This window comes from Elephas maximus, chromosome 2 (assembly GCF_024166365.1).
Source record: "Elephas maximus indicus isolate mEleMax1 chromosome 2, mEleMax1 primary haplotype, whole genome shotgun sequence".
In the NCBI taxonomy this organism is placed as follows: Eukaryota; Metazoa; Chordata; class Mammalia; order Proboscidea; family Elephantidae; genus Elephas; species Elephas maximus.
This window is the reverse complement of record NC_064820.1, coordinates 187,203,549-187,221,029: the sequence shown is the minus strand read 5'-3', so window position 1 is coordinate 187,221,029 and position 17,481 is coordinate 187,203,549. Positions and strand designations below refer to the sequence as shown.

At 44.8% G+C, this 17,481-nt stretch overlaps 1 protein-coding gene across 2 annotated transcripts in view; it reads left to right on the top strand.

Annotated features, from left to right (window-relative positions):
* SLIT3 (slit guidance ligand 3) overlaps positions 1 to 17,481 on the top strand; it is a 783,747-nt gene that overhangs the window by 498,446 nt on the left and 267,820 nt on the right. The gene's annotated exons all lie outside the window — the stretch shown is intronic.

Sequence of the window (17,481 nt, the reverse complement as noted above, 5' to 3'; positions counted from 1 at the left end):
TCAATGCCTTTTAGCCTTGTGCCTGTTTGGTTTCGGGTTTGTTTGTCAGGGGACAGAGTATGTTTTTCCTTTCTGTGGGTGCACCAGGGAGCTTCCATTGCAGATTATCACAAAGCAAGCTCCAAAGGACCAGAAGAAAGTAAGGGCGTTTGCAGGTTCAATGGTGTGAGGCTTAGAAAAGTTGAGAAGAGGGATTAGAATTGAAGGATAAAAAGACTCTTAAAAAGCAAAGCCGTCATAGGGTCCATCACTTTATATACTTTCTCCAAAATCACATGAGTGAAGGGGACAAAAAGGAAGGGGGAGAGAGCTGGCTTCAGTTCAGAAAGTCAATTATGCCTTTTTTTAATCCCCTTTTCACAATTTATTTGACATTTTGAACAGTGGCCAAAAAAGCTATTATAACTATAAAACATATTCATTGGTATAAATCTCATTAAGTTGAGCCATTTAATTAAGGTATTGACATGCTTAATTGATACATGTAAGCCAAGACCATTTTCATATCTCATTTCCATATGCTTTCTGCTTTAAGAGATACGAGGAGCTGGATCTCAAAAAAAAAAAAAAAAAAAGCTTCCCTCCATAAAAATGCTATAGATTCATCTGTGGGCTGAGGTCCCAGGGGACCACTTTCTGCCACTCTCCTTGATTCTGAGCCAGCTACTCCTCTAAGTGGCGCTGCTCTGAGGGAAGGTGATGTATCCCCAGCTTGAGTGCCTGTCAGGCCCTCTTATGATCAATAGGAGAATATTTATATTAATAAAGCACCAAGTTAATTAAATAAAACGGTCCTCTGGGTAAACTTAAGATACTAGAGGATGGGCAAGGAATCGATATATCCTGCTATTTGAACATTAAGTATGTGCCTTGAATTTTATGGAGCTTTTAAAAACTAGCTTTGTAATGTAAAAAGTTTGAAATCTCTGCAAGTTTTCTCTGCTAAAACCTTGTGTCTGGCTTCCGGAGCCAAGGGAGGCCAGAAGGGCTGGAATGGTAGAGAAGAGAGCTTAGGAAAAGCCCCCCACTGCCTTCCCAGCATCCTGGGTCATTCCCGTCCTTGGGACTTCATCTTGGAGGACAAGACCAGGGGCAGTGCAGGGTCCGGGAATGGAGGGAACTAATTCCCAGCCCCCAGAGCAGCCTCCAGAGTTAGATGTGACAAAGATCCTGAGAACTTCCGCCTGTTCTTGCTCCCCCACGTCCAGGTAAAGCCCAAATGCTGGGGTCTTTGGGAGAGAAACCTCTGTCTACCAGCCTCACAAACCCCTGCCTGGCTTCTGCCTGCTCCTCTTCCTCTTGTTTTTCTCTGTCTCTCATTCTGTCTCTGTCCTCTCTCGGTCTCCTGTCTGTGCTTCTTTTTCTGTGGGACTCTGCCTTTCATGGTCTCCTGTGAGACTACAGTGTTTGAGTATTTCTGTCTCTGACTTTTTTTTTCTCTCTCCCTTTCGTTCTCTCCGGTATTATTCTCCCTGTCTCACTGTTGATCTCTCTTTCTCTCTCTCCTTTCTCTGTCTATTCATCTCTCCCTGTCTCTCTCTACCTCTATCTTTCTTTCCTTCTAGCTCTCTCAGTCTCTGTCTCTCAGTCTCTGTCTCTTTCTGCTGTATATGCAGACCCCCCTGCACAGAAGCACTCTGGGCTGACTTTCTGCTCCTGTTCCTTGGCTCCTGGAGCAGCCTCCACCACCACGTTTGGAGATAGAAGGCCCAAGCAGCTGGGTCCACTTGCTGAGTCTTGCTTTCCTGAGAGGTGACGTAATGCTCGCTGTCCCCCTTTGTCCTCTCCCACAGACAGTCTTTTCTGAGGTCTAGCCCACAATGCCTGACGCCCTGGGTATACCACAGTCACCTTGCTAATGACCACCCTTCATTGAAATGTAAGCCCTTGGACAGTTTTAACAGGGTCGTGAGGATTATGCTTTCAAGAGAGTGACAGCCAGGGAAACTGCTTTGGTAGCAACAAATTCAACTCTCCTTCCCACCTTGACTGATCTCAGTCTCTTGTCTATGACTGTTTTCTGCTTGGCTCTGGACCCCTCTGAAGCTCACCCAAGTCCTTAGTTTCCTTTGGAAGTCAGAGGGATACCATGTCTGCCCTAGTCTGTGAGGAGGCGGCTGGGTCAGCATTCTGCTCTCAGCCAGATCCCATGTCTGGGTTGAGGTCACTTCCCAGCCTAACCCTCCCTCCTGGGCTTTGACCTTGAAGCTGTTCTCTCAGCCTCCCACCAGCTGCCCTCAGGCCCCCCTTCTATTCCCTCCTTATGTGAGGGGGAGGGTCTCCTGGCTACTTCTGCTGCACTGTCAATGATTTCCAGCGACCAGCTTCCCAGGGGATTTACAGAGATGTGGGCGCTTTAACCTATGTCCCCATCTTCGCCATCTCACCCCGCATCACAGGGAGATCACGGCAGAGTCCATGAGGTAGAGTCCCACATAGAACCCAAGGAAGCTTTGAGGCACAGCAGCCTGAGAGGGACCTAATTATTGCTCTCCTTGTTATTTTTTGGTGTTGAACTTGAGCTGGAGTTGCTGCTTTACAGTTTCACCGTACTTGTGTAGCATTGCTCTGAAGTAAGGAGGCAGGGGTCTTCTTGTCATCTACTCATAGTGTTTGGATGCAAACTTGAGCAGGTGTACGTATTGATAAAAATGCTTATTACGTGCTTATTATGAGGCAAATAATAGGCAAAGGTGAGGGAACTCTGGTGGCACAGTGGTTAAGTGCTTGGCTGCTAACTGAAAGTTTGGTGGTTCGAACCCACCAGCCGCTCCATGGGAGAAACATGTGCCAGTCTGCTTCCCTAAAGATTTACAGCCTTGGAAACCCTATGGGGCGGGCCTCTCTGTCCTATAGGGTCACTATGAGTCTGAATGGACTCCACGGCAATGAGGTTTGGGTAATATGCAAAGAGCTCTAAATGCGTTGTCTCATTTGTTGTTATTGTTGTCGTTAGTTGCCCTGAGTCAGCTCCTGACCATTGTGATCTACAGAGTTTTCATTGCCTTACTCTCAGAAGTAGGTCTCCAGGTCTTTCTCCCTAATCCGTAATAGTCTGAAAGCTTCACTGGAACCCGTTCAGCATTATAGCGGCGCACAAGCCTCCACGGAGTGCAGATGGTGGTTTGCTGCACTTGAGGGGTATTGGCGGGAAACTGAACCTGGGTCTCTCAGATGGAAGACAAGAATTTTACCACAGAACTACCCTGCCCTCTTATATCATTTAGCCATTTCATAATTTCCCAACATAGGTACTTTCATCACCTCCATTTGACAGATGAGGAAATTGAGGCTTGAACAAAGTAATTTACTCAGACAAAATCACACAGCTAGTAAGTGGCAATGCTGGAATACACTCCTGAGCCAAGCTTCTAGTACGGTGCCCTCTGCCTCCTGTGGTCTCACCAGCCATATGCAGGACTTCTGGGGTCAGGTAGGACAGGAAAGGAGCTGAGTGACCAGGAAAAGTATGGCTCAGGCTGTAGTAGACAAACAGCTTTAGAGAGGCAAGGGACATTCTAGGTCTAATCAAAGGGGGGTTTCAGAAGAAGCTTCCCTTTTATCCTTTCTCTCTGCCCCCCACCTCCTCCCATGGAAGTCCTTTCCTCTTTCCTGGGACAAGGGAGTTGAGTGTATTTGGCACAGGACTAGTGGCAGCAGTCTCACATTTGTCACTAATTAATTTCAGCTTTGCAGTTTACTGGGTTCTCCCAGCGCTCATGTCCCTTGTCTAGTACCTTTCGAGCTGAATGGCTAGAAGCAGGTCTGGGATTAAATATTAGTGTGAACTTCAAACTTAGTGTAAATCTATCGAACTGCATCCATTTTTACGTAGATAAGCAAGAGAACAGCATCTATTCTCCTTTAGTCAATACCGGGGCATCCACAGGTGTGAGTTATTAGCAAGAACGGTAATTGCTTTGAATGGAACAATAAATAGTTTAGGGGATCATGATGAGAAATGTCGCTCTGTGGTATTAACATAGTTTACTGGCTTAAGCTGCTCTGTACTTCATCCGACACAGAGCTTTGAGAAGCTGGCCTTGCAACCCCGGGTGCTGAGCTCTTGCTGAATCGCTTTCCCGCTTCAGTAGAAGAAAATTTTGAGCTTTTCTGAAGCCACATTGATTTTATTGGCAGATGGCCCCATGACAGCATCTCACCTTCACCACAAGGTTTCACTTGCTTAATGGGGTTCTGAAAAGTTACAGGAAAGAACAGGCATATACAGGCCACATTCCCTTAAGTTATAGCCTTACATTCCAAATTCCAACCTCTGGGTAGCCTTGGCCCTAGGCACCCTCCCTTCTCATACCCTACCCTGCCCCTGAGTGTTCACATTTCTTCAGTAAAACAGAATGAGCCACAGAAGAGTAAACCAGAATCAAAACCAAACCAGTTGTCATAGAGTCATTTCTGACTCATGGAGACCCCATGTGTGTCAGAGTAGAATTGTGCTCCACAGGGTTTTCAACGGCTTTTTCAGGAGTAGATTGACAGGACTTTCTTCCAGGGTACCTCTGGCTGGGTAGATTTGAAACCACCAACCTTCTGGTTAGCTGCCAAGGGCATTAACCATTTGTACCTCCCAGAGACTACCATAAGAGTAAACACAAGGCCGTATCCCTTAGTGTGGAAGGGTAGAGCTGTTCAGTCCACAAGACAGTAGTTTTAGGGTTGGCTGGTCTGGCACACAGAAGGGTTTCAGAGACATGTTCAAAGAATCTTTTTCTCATGATCAAGTTGTATTTGTAAGGTTACAGTGGGGTGGAGATCAAGAAGTGGCTTCAACTTTTCCCAAACTACAACCCTTAGACCCGTGGACTTTCCCTCTTCTCCCCATTCCCTCCTCCCTTTCGTCAGGTGCTCTGTGCATCTCCAGATCCCATAGACACTTGGGCAGGGAGGAGTCTGATCACAGTGCAGATTACCCCAAAGATGATCGAGACTCTCTCACTGCCAGTCACCAGTTTAGGTTACTGCTAAAAACGTCTCCTCCCTTACCCAGGGCTTCATTATCTGCATTATTCCAAGTGCCAGAATCCAGAAAGGGGGAGGGGATGGTGTTGTTCGTGGAGATGAAGCATTGTCAGACACACAGCCCTTTTCTGGATTGAATTCATTTTCCAAATCTGTCATATCTTCTCAAGCCAGGCTTAAACTTTATTCAAGAAAAAACCGATAACCTCCCAATATAGCTGCTCCTTCCCACACTTCAACTAAGCTCAGTAAAGCCTTCTCAGCTGAAGGCTTTCTCTGTTGTCCTAGAGTCTGAGCTCTCAAGCATGCTACCCCATCAGGAGGTATACATAGAAGAGTAGAGGGAGAGGGTAATCGCTGTTTATAATCTGAAGGGGAAAATTGCACTTGAAAAAAAGAATCTCCATAGCTTGAGAGTGACTGGATTGACAAAGTGGCTCCAACAATGGGTTCAAACACAGCTACCACGGTGAGGATGATTCAGGACTGGGCAATGTTTTGTTCTATTATACTGAAGGTTACTATGTGTCAGAGCCAACTCAATAGCACCTAACAACAAGCTTGAGGTTTCTTCTCCATCAATCGGGAAACAGGATATGGCATGCAATCATTTGTTTATCCATTCAACAAACGTTTTTTAAGCTACATGTGAAGTTCTGTGCTCAGCAAAATTCCCTGTCCACACGAAGCTAACAATTTACTGAGGAAAATAGAAAAGACCATGTGACCTTTCAAGTTCAACCTCCAATAAGCATGTAGGTTAGCCACGAGCAACCTCTTCAGAACCAAACTCACTTTTTCTCGTGCTCAGGTCTGTAAATGACCTTTAGCCTTTTAGTAAAGTCAAATTGAACAGTGGCCTGGGACCACGTTGGTGGATGATCTACCATTTTGCTTGGGCTTCCTTTTTTCAAGGAAAGGTAAGAGAACTTGGAGGAGAGATTGAGTCAACCACAGACACTCTCTGCTTCATGACACCGGCAGAAATGGGCTCAAGCAGTAACTGAAAATAGAAATTTAGAAATCTGCAAGGAAAACGTGTTAGAAAGCACACTCCCTAGCCACTTAATTTCACTAACTATTGCATAAGCAGATCTTCGCCTATGGAATATTAGGCCTCCGAACCAAGGATATCAGGGCACAGACTGGGAGGCAAATGAGGGTGCCCAAGTCAGCCATTAATCGCAAAGCAGACCAAATGTACACTCTTCATTTCTTAACAATTCCATAGACGCTCCCCTGGCCCTGCCACCTCCCCCTTGCTCACAAGGTTTCATCTCCTAATTGCAAAAGCTTTTTGGCATGGGGATGCCTTTGTGAAGAAGAGAGGACTCAATTTGGGCCATCTCTCCAAAGAAGACAAGGGAACAAGGACGCTTCTCCAATTAATCAACAAATGCCTGGCTCCAGCTTTCGGGCCAAAGGATCGATTTACATAAAGCTACTTCTCGAGATGAATTTGCCTCCCCCTCTTCTCCTCCTGCATTCCCCTTGTCCAGCCAGCATTAGACATGCTACTGGATTTCAGATTGACAGTGTCAGCTACGACAATCAAATTAGGGATGAAAGCCTCAGATGGCTGCCAAGGGAGAGGGATGGAGGGAAACAGTGGGTGGGAACAATATGTCAGCCTCAGAGGAGAATGGATTGCACAGAAATTACTCCCTTTCCCAGACTCCACTGGACAGACACAGAGCATCAAAGAGAAAAAAAACAAAACACCAGTCTCCATCCTTTTGAACGAGGTGGAACCCCGCCCCCCCCCCCCACCAAGGTTGATAAATAAAACCAAAGCATCCCATTGGGCCTCCAGATAAGTAGGGTCTATCTCAGGTATGTACTTGGATCCTTACCATCAGATGCTTTTCAGCATCAAGCTTCTACTCACAATCCAACCAAACCCATTGCCATTGAGTTAATCTTCACTCACGGAGACCCTATAGGACAGAATAGAACTGCCTCATAGGGTTTCCAAGGAGCCGCTGGTTGATTCAAACTGCTGACCCTTTTGGTTAGCAGCCGTAGCTCTTAACCACTGTGCCACCAGGGCTCCATACATAACCTAAGGACGCCAAAATCATTACTGTACTCTTAAAAGGTCCATGATGAGGGAGCACGCAGACTCTATAGTTAAACTGCCTGGGGCTGGAATCCTGTTGATGTTTCCTATGCCACTTAATGACACAGGGAGGGCTGGACCAGAACAGAAGGCACAATTGGGCTAATAATGAGAGCTCCCCAATGCCATGTAATGTAACTGCCTTGTTGCTAGATTGTGATAATCCCAGGGATTAGTGAGCTGTTGAGAAGCTCAGCCCCAGTACCATTTGCTGGATATGATCACTCAATTATCATGCTGTTTCATGAACACAAAGAGCTTTAGTTGGAGTTGCATATGATAATTAAGTGAAGAAAGCTTCTGTTTGGACTGGAAGCATTGGTTAACCCTGCCAGCCTTGGAGGGGTTGTGGTTTGGGAAGACTCTGAGTAAGTCCCGTGACTGGAAGGACGTTCTCTGCTCTGGGAGGGATTGTGGAATGACTGGAATATGTCAAGCTATCACTTGCTTCCCTGGAATAGGTATTTCAATTTTGATTGGTGCCCCTCCACATTTAGGGAAACTGGTATAGCCAAACCCCTCAAGTGGGCCTGCATTGGGTTCATTTAGATTGGCTCCAACATATAAAGAATTTTTCCCTCTCTTGGCAGTGAGAGGGCACACAGCTACAGCATCCTGTTACAAGCCCTTATTCTAGAACTGCACTATTCAAGACAGTAGTCACGAGCCATGTGTGGCTATTGAGTGCATGGAATGTGGTCAGTCCAAATTCAGTAGTATGTCAAATGCACCCCAGATCTTGAAGACTTGGTATGAAAAGAGTGTAAAATATCTCATTAATACATGTTTATAACGATTACATGAAATAATAGTGTTTTGGAATATAGGGTTAAATAAAAATACATTATTAAAATTAATTTTACCTGTTTTTACTTTTTTATTATGGCTAATGGAATGTTTAAAATTGTGTACATGGCTGATATTATATTTCCATGGGACAGCACTGTTCTAGAATTAGCAGATCCCTCCTGAAGAGGCATGGGTGCAGGTCACTAACCTGTGCCTGCAGGTCACATTCAGCCCAGGACTGAAGCCCAGGACTATTTTGTTTTGATTTTTAAAAACTGATTTAAATGGACTTGACCTTCCTTCAGCTCACCTCCTCACTACTCCTACTATCCACACGCAGCCTACATAGCCCTGAAGCATTTGTGTTTGTGATCTCTAGAACATCTGCCCATGAAGACACAAAAAGTGCCCACGTTGGTAAATAATCATAACCACTGGTTGCCACCAAGTCGATGCCAACTCATGGAAACTCCATGCGTGTCCGAGTAGAACTGTTCTCCATAGGGTTTTCAATGGCTGCTTTTTCCTGAAATAGATTACCAGGCCTTTCTTTCAAGCCACCTCTGGGTAGACTCAAATCTCTGACCTTTTGGTTGGCAGCTGAACTCATTGACCGTTTGTACCTGTATCACCCAGGGATCCCAACTAATCATAGAGCAGCCCCAAAACCCGTACTCCATCTGCGGCCTTTTGTATCACCTTGCAGCCTAACAGGCTCTTCCCTTTTTCCCTTTCGTCAGGAAGTTCCCTGAGAGTAAGCATCAGCAGCCCTGGCCCTCCCCAGACTTTTCAGTCCTTCAGAGTGATCCTTAGCTCTGCTTCGTTTGCTTTCTCCTGGGTCACAACTGCAGATCTGTATCTCAGCCTGGCTGCTCATTCCTGCTCATCGCCTGCCCGAGAGTGATTCTCTCCTAGATTGCAGCTGCCTAGAAAACTGTGGGAAATCACTCATCTGTGAGGCTCTGCTGTGAACACTCTGATCCCAAAGCCTCCCCTGCAGATTTGAGAGAATCTGGAGAGCAGGGTGCTTGGTCTACTTCTGCCATATCTCTGGGATCCCAGGGCCAACTGAGGGTATAACCTTCCATGAGACTCTTACCTCTTCTAGATCAGCCTCCCAACTGGGCTATTGTGTGACTTTCTAAAATACAAATTAGAAGACCAGACTTAAGGGTCTGACTGAGACTGGAAGGACTCTGGAGGTCATGGTCCCCAGACCTTCTGTTAGCCCAAGACTGGAACCATTCCCAAAACCAACTCTTCAGACAGGGATTGGACTGGACTATGAGGTAGAAAATGATACTAATGAGGAGTGAGCTTCTTGACTCAAGTAGACACATGAGACTATGTGGGCAGCTCCTGTCTGGAAGGGAGATGAGAAGGCAGAGGGGGACAGAAGCTGGCTGAGCAGACAGGAGGAATATAGGGTGGAGAAAAGGAGTGTGCTGTCTCATTGGGGAAGAGCAACTAGGAGTGCATAGCAAGGTGTATATAAATTTTTGTATGAGAGACTGACTTGATTTGTAAACTTTCACTTAAAAAAAAAACTTTCACTTAAAGCACAATAAAAAAATAAAATACAGATTAGATTTTGTTACTCATCCACCTTCAACTTTCTGCTGCTCCTCTACCTATCCTGTAGGTATTTTGTCCAACACCAGCAGTCTTGACACCTGAGACACAGGAAGCCTTTGCATCTTGCATCCAAGAATTTCCCGAAAACCAGGCTAGAGACTTAAAGATAATAAGACACTATATTAGTTAAATTGATGCTAATGAAATGAAGATAGTAATTTGCATTTATATACTGCATTAACATTTGGAAAGCCCTTGCTTGTCCATGATCTGTGATGCTTATCCCAATTTTATAGAAATACATATTAAGGCTCAGAAAATTGAACTGATGTTCTTAAAGACACACAGCCCGTAAGTAGCAGAGCCAGGATGCGAACTTGGCACCTAATCCGATACACTAATCATTCTACCCATGGTCCTTGGACTTGCTCAAAGTATATTCCAGGACCTATCTCCAGGGTTTCTGAATCAGTAGGTCTGGGTTGGGTCCCAGGAATATATATTTTAAAATATTTTTTCTATGGAAAATTTGACACATATTTAAAGGCAAAGCACATATTATAAATGAACCCCCTTTGTACCCATCATCTGCCTCCAATAATTGTCAAATCAGGGTCAATCATGTTTCATCTGTGCCTTTGCCCACTTCTCTGTCTTCTGTGTTATTGTAAAGCAAAACCCAAACGTCATCATTTCGTCCTTAAGTGTTTCCATATCTAAAAGAGAAATACTTAAGAAAAGGAAACAGAGCCACAATATCGTTATTATACCTAAATTTAAAAAGAATGATCAGTAAGGACTATGTAGATATTTTCAAAGTACCGTAAGGACAAGGACGTTCTGATCAGGGGGACTATGAACCCCACGGGGAGCGGAATTGCAGTATAGCATGTCTGCTCTTCATGGCCCTTTCGCGCTGCCTGATCTTTATCAGACTGTCCACTTAGAAATAAAAAATTTTTTTTAAAAGTACCTGATGAAACAAGCCTGCCTTCCTCTGAGTACCAGTGATTCAGATTGGCATCTTTACCTTCTTTCCCTAAAAAAAAAGATTTTGTGTTCCGAGTAAAACAAAACTGTTCAATCCAGTCCTTGATGGTTGAGAGCAATCTGCAGTTTGAGTTTAGACCTAGGGCTGCTTCTTGTTGAAAAGGAAAAAAAATAACATGAAACCATCCTTCTTACTGTTTTTGGTATCTAAATGTTACATGGATCCCTGGTGGTACAGTTTAAGAGCTCGGCTGCTAACCAGAAGGTTGGTAGTTTGAATCCACCAGGGTCTCCTTGGAAACCCTACAGCACAGTTCTACTTTGTCCTATACAGTTGCTGTGAGTGGGAATCAACTCAACGGTACCAGGTTTGGCTTTTGGTTAGATGTTACATAGGCAGCGGTGGTTCGGTGGTAGAAATCTCCCATTCCATGTGGGAGACCTGGGTTCAATTCCTGGTCAATGTCGGTCACGTGCAAACCACCACTCATTTGCCAGTTGCTACGATGCCGAACAGGTTTTAGCAGAGCTTCCAGACTAAGATGCACTAGGAAGAAAGGCGTGGTGATTTACTTGCAAATATTAGCTAACAAAAACCCTGTGGATAACAGTGGTCTGATCTGCAACAGATCATGGGGCTGTATACATAAGAATCACCTGGGGATCTTGTTAAAATATAGTTTCTAATTCAGTATATCTGGGGTGGACATGCAAATTCTCAGCAGGGGGTCGAACCAGAATGAACTGGTTGGAAGCCCTGGTGTATATGTAAGGGGGTCCGTTTATTTGTATACAAGGTAAATGTAAGCTCCCTGAGGACTGGAAGTTGGATCTGGTCACTTTTGTGTCTCAGTGCAGTGCAGCACACAGTAGGTGTTCAATGCCTTTTTGTTGAGTGAAATAGGAATCTGAGCTGCCATTTCATCAGCCAGTGTTAAATATCTGAATGGTGTGGCTCAGACTTTTCTAATCAACTTGTCAGAGAAGGCAGAAGGGAAAGAGCTCTTGTTGATATCTTTCATTCAGTAACTTTTTAACACCAAGGGAGCAAGCAATGTAAACTCCTCCTGCAATGAAATATTCAGAAACACAACTGGAGCAGTGGGAAATCATTGGGGTTTTTTTGTCCCCCGTTGATACTTAGATTCTCTGGATCCCTGAGATACGTGGCAGTTCTTTCAGGAAATCATTCAGTGACTGGTGTAATCTCCTGCGGACAAAGGATGCCATTGACTAGACACCCAGCTGGAGGCACCAGGGCTTCTTAGCTGGGACATATGTGTGGGGCTCATTTGGTTTTGACAGTGACCCAACTGCATACGATAATCTTGTTTATTAAGATAAATTGCCTGCAGAGGAGATTTACCTATTAAGATAAATCCTCCCTCAAGTCCACATTGTGAGATCCCCAGAGAACAATTTTTCCTGCATGTCTGTCCCTCCTGCTGTATAAAATGAAAGAAAGCAAAACAATAATATCTTTCTTTTTAGTTCCTGGAGCAGACTGATGTGTCACGGGATTACTATATGTTAGGAGTTGGGCACAGGATTCAGTTTTCTATAGATAAAGATAGGTAGACAGAGATTGTCAAGTCGATTATGGCTCATAGTGACCTTATATACTGCAGCAGGAAACCATGCCTGGTCCTGCATCATGGTCACTGGCGTGTTCAAGTCCATCGCTGTGGCTATTGTGCCTACTCATCTCAACGAGAGTTCCACTCACACTCACTGGCCCTCTGCTTCACCAAACATCATGTCATCCTTCAACAATTGATCCTTCCTGATGCCGTGTTCAAAGCAAACCAGTTGGACAATGTCCTGTTGCAATCCATAAGGTTTTCATTGGCTAATTTTCGGAAGTAGATTGCCAGGCCTTTCTTCTTAGCCTGTCTTAGTCTAGAAGCTCTGCTGACACCTGTCCATCATGGGTGACCCTGCTGGTATTTTAAATTCTGGTGGCATAGCTTCCAGCATTGTATGACAGTTTGACAAACTGACAGATGGGTGGTGATCAGCTTTATAAAGGATGGTAGTCTTGTGAGTACAAGAAATTTTAAATTCATGGATTATCCATCAGAAAGTTTAAAATCCCTAAATGAATTTCAGTTGATACCTAACACACCAATGAGCTAGTTTCTTCCTACTAGGCAGTGAATATGATAGTAATTTTAATATATACTCAGGCCAAAAAGAATCAAAAATGGCAATCCACAGCCCTAATCCCAAATCCAATAATGGCTACAAATATAAATGTTTTTTAGATCATCCCTATTTTAATTTAACAAATCAAGAGTTGGTGGATTTTTTTAATGTTACTAAGAAGGCACCATGATTGTTCTCAGTGCAAGGGGCTTGCAGAGGTAGACAAAGAATTATCAACCTCATGGGGTACCGGATTGAGTTGTTCCCGTTTTCTTTGGTCGATTAGCTTCTTCTGTGGCCTCCTGGGAGTCTCTGGGTGGTGCACACGGTTAACGTGCTGGGCTGCTAACCAGAAGGTTGGAGGTTACGGTCCATCCACAGGCTCCTTGGAAGAAAGGCCTGGTAATCTACTTCTGAAAAACCAGCCACTGAAAATACTATGGAGCACAGTTGTGCTCTGACACGTACAGGGACCACCACGAGTCAGCTGGATGGCGACTGGTTGGTGGTCTCTTAATTCTTGGCCCTCAATGTCTCATCTTTTTAATCTTCTGAGAACATCCTGATTCAGAAGAATGGTCCTTGAAGCATTCTTATGAAAGCTTTGGGTTGGATCCCCTTGGGTCCCTTTTACTGATATTAGGGCCTTTCCCCCCTGCTTCTTTGTACTTTGCTGCTGAAAGCTCATAGCTGGGAACCTCTTTAGCAGCCTATTTTTGGGTTGCTGTGGTCACCCCGCCCCCCCGCCAATGGAGAGCAGGGAGAGCCTGGGAATTTGGACTTCTCTTGGCTGCTCCCTCACGAAAGACAGTCTGTTACAGGACTGCAAAGGCCCAGCTTCCTTGCTTGGAGGTGCTCAATGGTAGACCTGATCACATCTTTTTTCTCTTCCCTATCCTGCCTCCTCTATCCCTCAGTGGTCTCTCCTGGGAGCACTTCCCTTAATCGGTCACCTACCCACTGACACCTTGGCCTGCTGTGTGCTTCTGAGAGAGCCCAACCTCAGACAGACCTTGTTCCTGAATCAAGCTCTCCTGTTTCTCACGCAAAAGGATCTTAAATCCAATATGGATACTCTTGTCTAGGTAAAAATTAATGAGAAAGCTCTAATCCGTCCCTCAGATTTGATTAAAAAAAAAAAAGTATTAGCAACACTTATGCATTTTATTCATTGCAGAGTTGGAGGTTTATGTCCTGGGCATCATACAAAGGGCCCTTTCAAGGAGGCAAACTCAGGGTTAAATGGGAAAACATCCAAAAAATAAATGCAGCCATTCACTGAATGCTTGTTCCAGGTGCTGTGCTAAGCGCTTCACACATATGAACTCATTTCGTGTTCACATTTAACCTATGAAGTCAGGAATACTAGTAGCCCCACTGTAAAGACACAGAAACTGAGGCATAGAGCATTTAGTAGCACGCATGTTCATACAGCTAATAAGTGGCTCCACTCACTTCAGAAACAAGAATTCCCCAAGTGTCAGGAGGCTTCCTAGCCCCATTTTGTAGCTTTGGAGTAATTGAGGATTGGTACCTTAGAGCAAATCCCCCACAAACTGCCATATAACCCAGACAGGACTTCCTGGTAGCATGAATGTGACCAAGACAAGTGCTCTGTCCCCACTGGAGCAAAGAGGGGACCATTTTCCTGCTCCTTGCCTCGTGACCTAGCCCTGGTAGACATGGGGTGGGCAGGGCAGGGGTGAGAGTGGGGACTGTCACCCATGGTCACTTGGAGAACAAAGCCTGCCTGACGTTGCAGTAAGAGCTATACGAAGCATTTCAAAAAAAGCTCTCCTGGAACTAGACAACCTTTCAATCCATTTATCAAAGTGTCTGCACTTCCCGTTGCAAGGTAGATGAAGCAATAATAAATTTGTGAAGAAAGTTAATCTGTGTCCAAAGCATTTTAGTAAATTAAAAAGGGGGCGGGGGAGTTGGCTTGAAGGGGGATATATTGGTCCTTGCCAGCTCCCATTTGACTTACTGTCTCCTTAATAAGTCCTCTTTGGTCTTGTGTTTTTGGATGGAATAATCAACCGGTTAATCATTTTCCAGAAGCTGGAAAATGCACTTAGCTAATGGGGTTCTCCTTTTCTTCCAGAGCCCTAATTATTTAAAAAGTCTTTCTAATCCCTAGCCCTGCTTTTCAACCAAGGAAGCCTTTCCCACCACCCATCTTTATTTCCCCAGAAGACCCCAGCATATTTCCACCCAACTCCATCCTCATACCTTTCTTCTAATGTTAAGAAAAGATCCCTATCTCGGGTCACTTCCGAGTACTTCTGCCCTGCTCACCGTGAGCTGTCTCCCTCACGAAGGGTGAGGCACTAAAACCCGAACAAGCAATTGGCCAGAACTAGGCTCTTGGGCATTACAGATAGATTTTGTTATTTTTATTTAAGTGTCAGCTGAAAAAACGGTAGCTCTTGTCTTTCTCAAGGATAGTACTTAACAATAGCTCCATGGTCCGGCATCCCGCTGAGATAAACACACCATTAGGGAACCTCACAAAGGCCCTGCGATAATTGTGAAGGGACAGTTACCGAAAATGAAGCCTCCAGCCCTGAACCCTCCTCCATGCCCCATCAGTAACACCATTAAAGCTGTCACTTTGTCAGCCCACTGGAGGTATTTATGAAATCAATATACAATCCTGCAGATGGATGGCAGCTGTATTGTTAGCCGGAGAAGAGCGGCTCAGTGGAAAATAAAATTAATAAAAATTTACAAGCAGATCGTCCTGGGGAACAGATAAATTTCCTATCATCTACTATTTTGCTCAGTTGGGACAGGAAGAAAGCAATGGTAGGGAGGTGGAAAGGAAGCACTGCTTTATACTGGAATCCTTAATAAACTATGAACCCACTGCCGAAGAGTCGATTCCGACTCATAGGGACCCTGTGGGATGGAGTAGAACTGCCCCATAGAGTTCCCAAGGAGCGCCTAGTGGATTTGAACTGCCAACCTTTTGGTTAGCAGCCATAGCTCTTGACCACTGTTCCACCAGAGTTTCCTTAATAAACTAGGAGTACCAAAAGAAAAACAAAAAAACAGTTGCCATCAAGTCAGTGCCAATTCATGGCAACTCTATGTGTGTCAGAGTAAAACTGCGATCCATAGGGTTTTCAATGACTGTGACCTTTTGGACGTAGATCACCAGGCCTTTCTTCTGAGATGCCCCTGGGTTGATTCAAACTTTCAACCTCCCTGGCAGTAGTCAAGTGGTTAACCATTTGCACCACCCAGGGACTCCCGAACTAGGAGTAAGGCTGGGTATATTTACAGAAAGAAAATGGTGAACAGAAAACGAAGTAGCCGTCCCACTGAAGGGCAGGATTTTGTCTGTGTGTTTGCCTTTGTTGGAGGTCTCCCAACATCACTACCAGATTATTTTTAAATATCAATGTTCATCTATCACCCTCCTCTCTTCATTCCACCATACTGCAAACCAGAGGCTCTGTACAATAGCTATCCCTTCCAGTTTGTTTGGGGACGCCTTGTACTCAAACAGTTAATGCATTACAGGAATACGTGTCCCTCTTCCAGCTTTCCTGCCATGGTTAGAGCTAGCCATTCTAAACCTCTTTTGTTTTTGCTCCCCCTGCTTCCAAGTTTGGTCATCACCTGTTTACCAGAAGTGTGGCTTTAGCTCTCCTCTCAGAGTGGCCAAAGGCAGCCTCGGAGGGTCATAGGCTGGGGCTTGGTGGCTTGGAGGCAGCCTTTACTTGGCAGGAAAGACTGGGCCCGTAGGGAGTGGCTGCCAGAGCCTTGGGTGTAGCCCAGATGCTTGGTAGAAACTGAATTAGTCAGATGACAGGACCAGGGCCCCCTTCTCTTGGAGGCTGATGGAGAGCAGTGGTGTGGCCTTGGTGACACCACCTGACCTCTGCTGTCATCGTGGGCTTTGTTCAGCGCCCGACTCTAGGCTGGAGCCCTGCTCATTGAATCAGGCCCAGCCAGGGAGCCTGCACTGGGCTCATTGTGCAGCTAAGTATACTTATATCAGTTGCAGGCACGGGAAACTGTGTTTGAGATGGGGAGTGCCCTACTATTCCGCCCTAGAAGCCTAGGTGTTCCTACACCTGCACCTCACCCCAACTCTGAGCCTTGCTTTGGTGCCTAAAATGCCTACTGGTGGCCCCAGACAATCTTCAAGTATACATGAGAGCAGATAAATGGATACCTCCCTTCTACTTTCTATTTTCCTCCTGTCCCCGTACAAAAGGCGAATTTCAAAGGCCCGGTTTTAGTGGAGGTTGGTTGTCTGACCTCTCCTCCCAAATATATTTGGGCATATCTATTTTATAGCTTTTGATTAGGTGCCTTTGGAAAATCAGTGTGGGACTGTCCAATGGTGCAACCCATGTATAGGACGATTCAGCAACTACAGATGTGTTTTTACCTTGTGATCCAGCAGGTTCTACTTATAGGACTTTGCATCAAGGAAATCGTTGGACAGCTGCCCCAAAATCCACCAGCAGGGAAATTTGTCCTAGTGTTTCTTTAAATGGCAAATAAATAAGTAACTAAGTAAATAAATAAATGCATGCCTAACAATTTGGGAATGTAGAGCAATCTGTACAACTGGATGACAAACAGCCACTTAAAATGTTGTTGTAGGTGTACCGTTAAAGACACGGACAGATGACCTCAATACAGTAAGTGAAACAGTAGGTTATAACAGACTGTTATATGTCCTAATTTGTAAGACTGGTGATCTCTGAGTAATTCACTTTTTTTATCTTAATATCTGACAAGTTTGTGTGTGTGTTCTCATCACAATGTATCTTTTATAATCAGAAGAGAACATAAAGATATTTCTATTTCGAAAGGGAAAATATAGACTAGCAGAACCCTCCATTTGCAAGTGAGAGCTGACT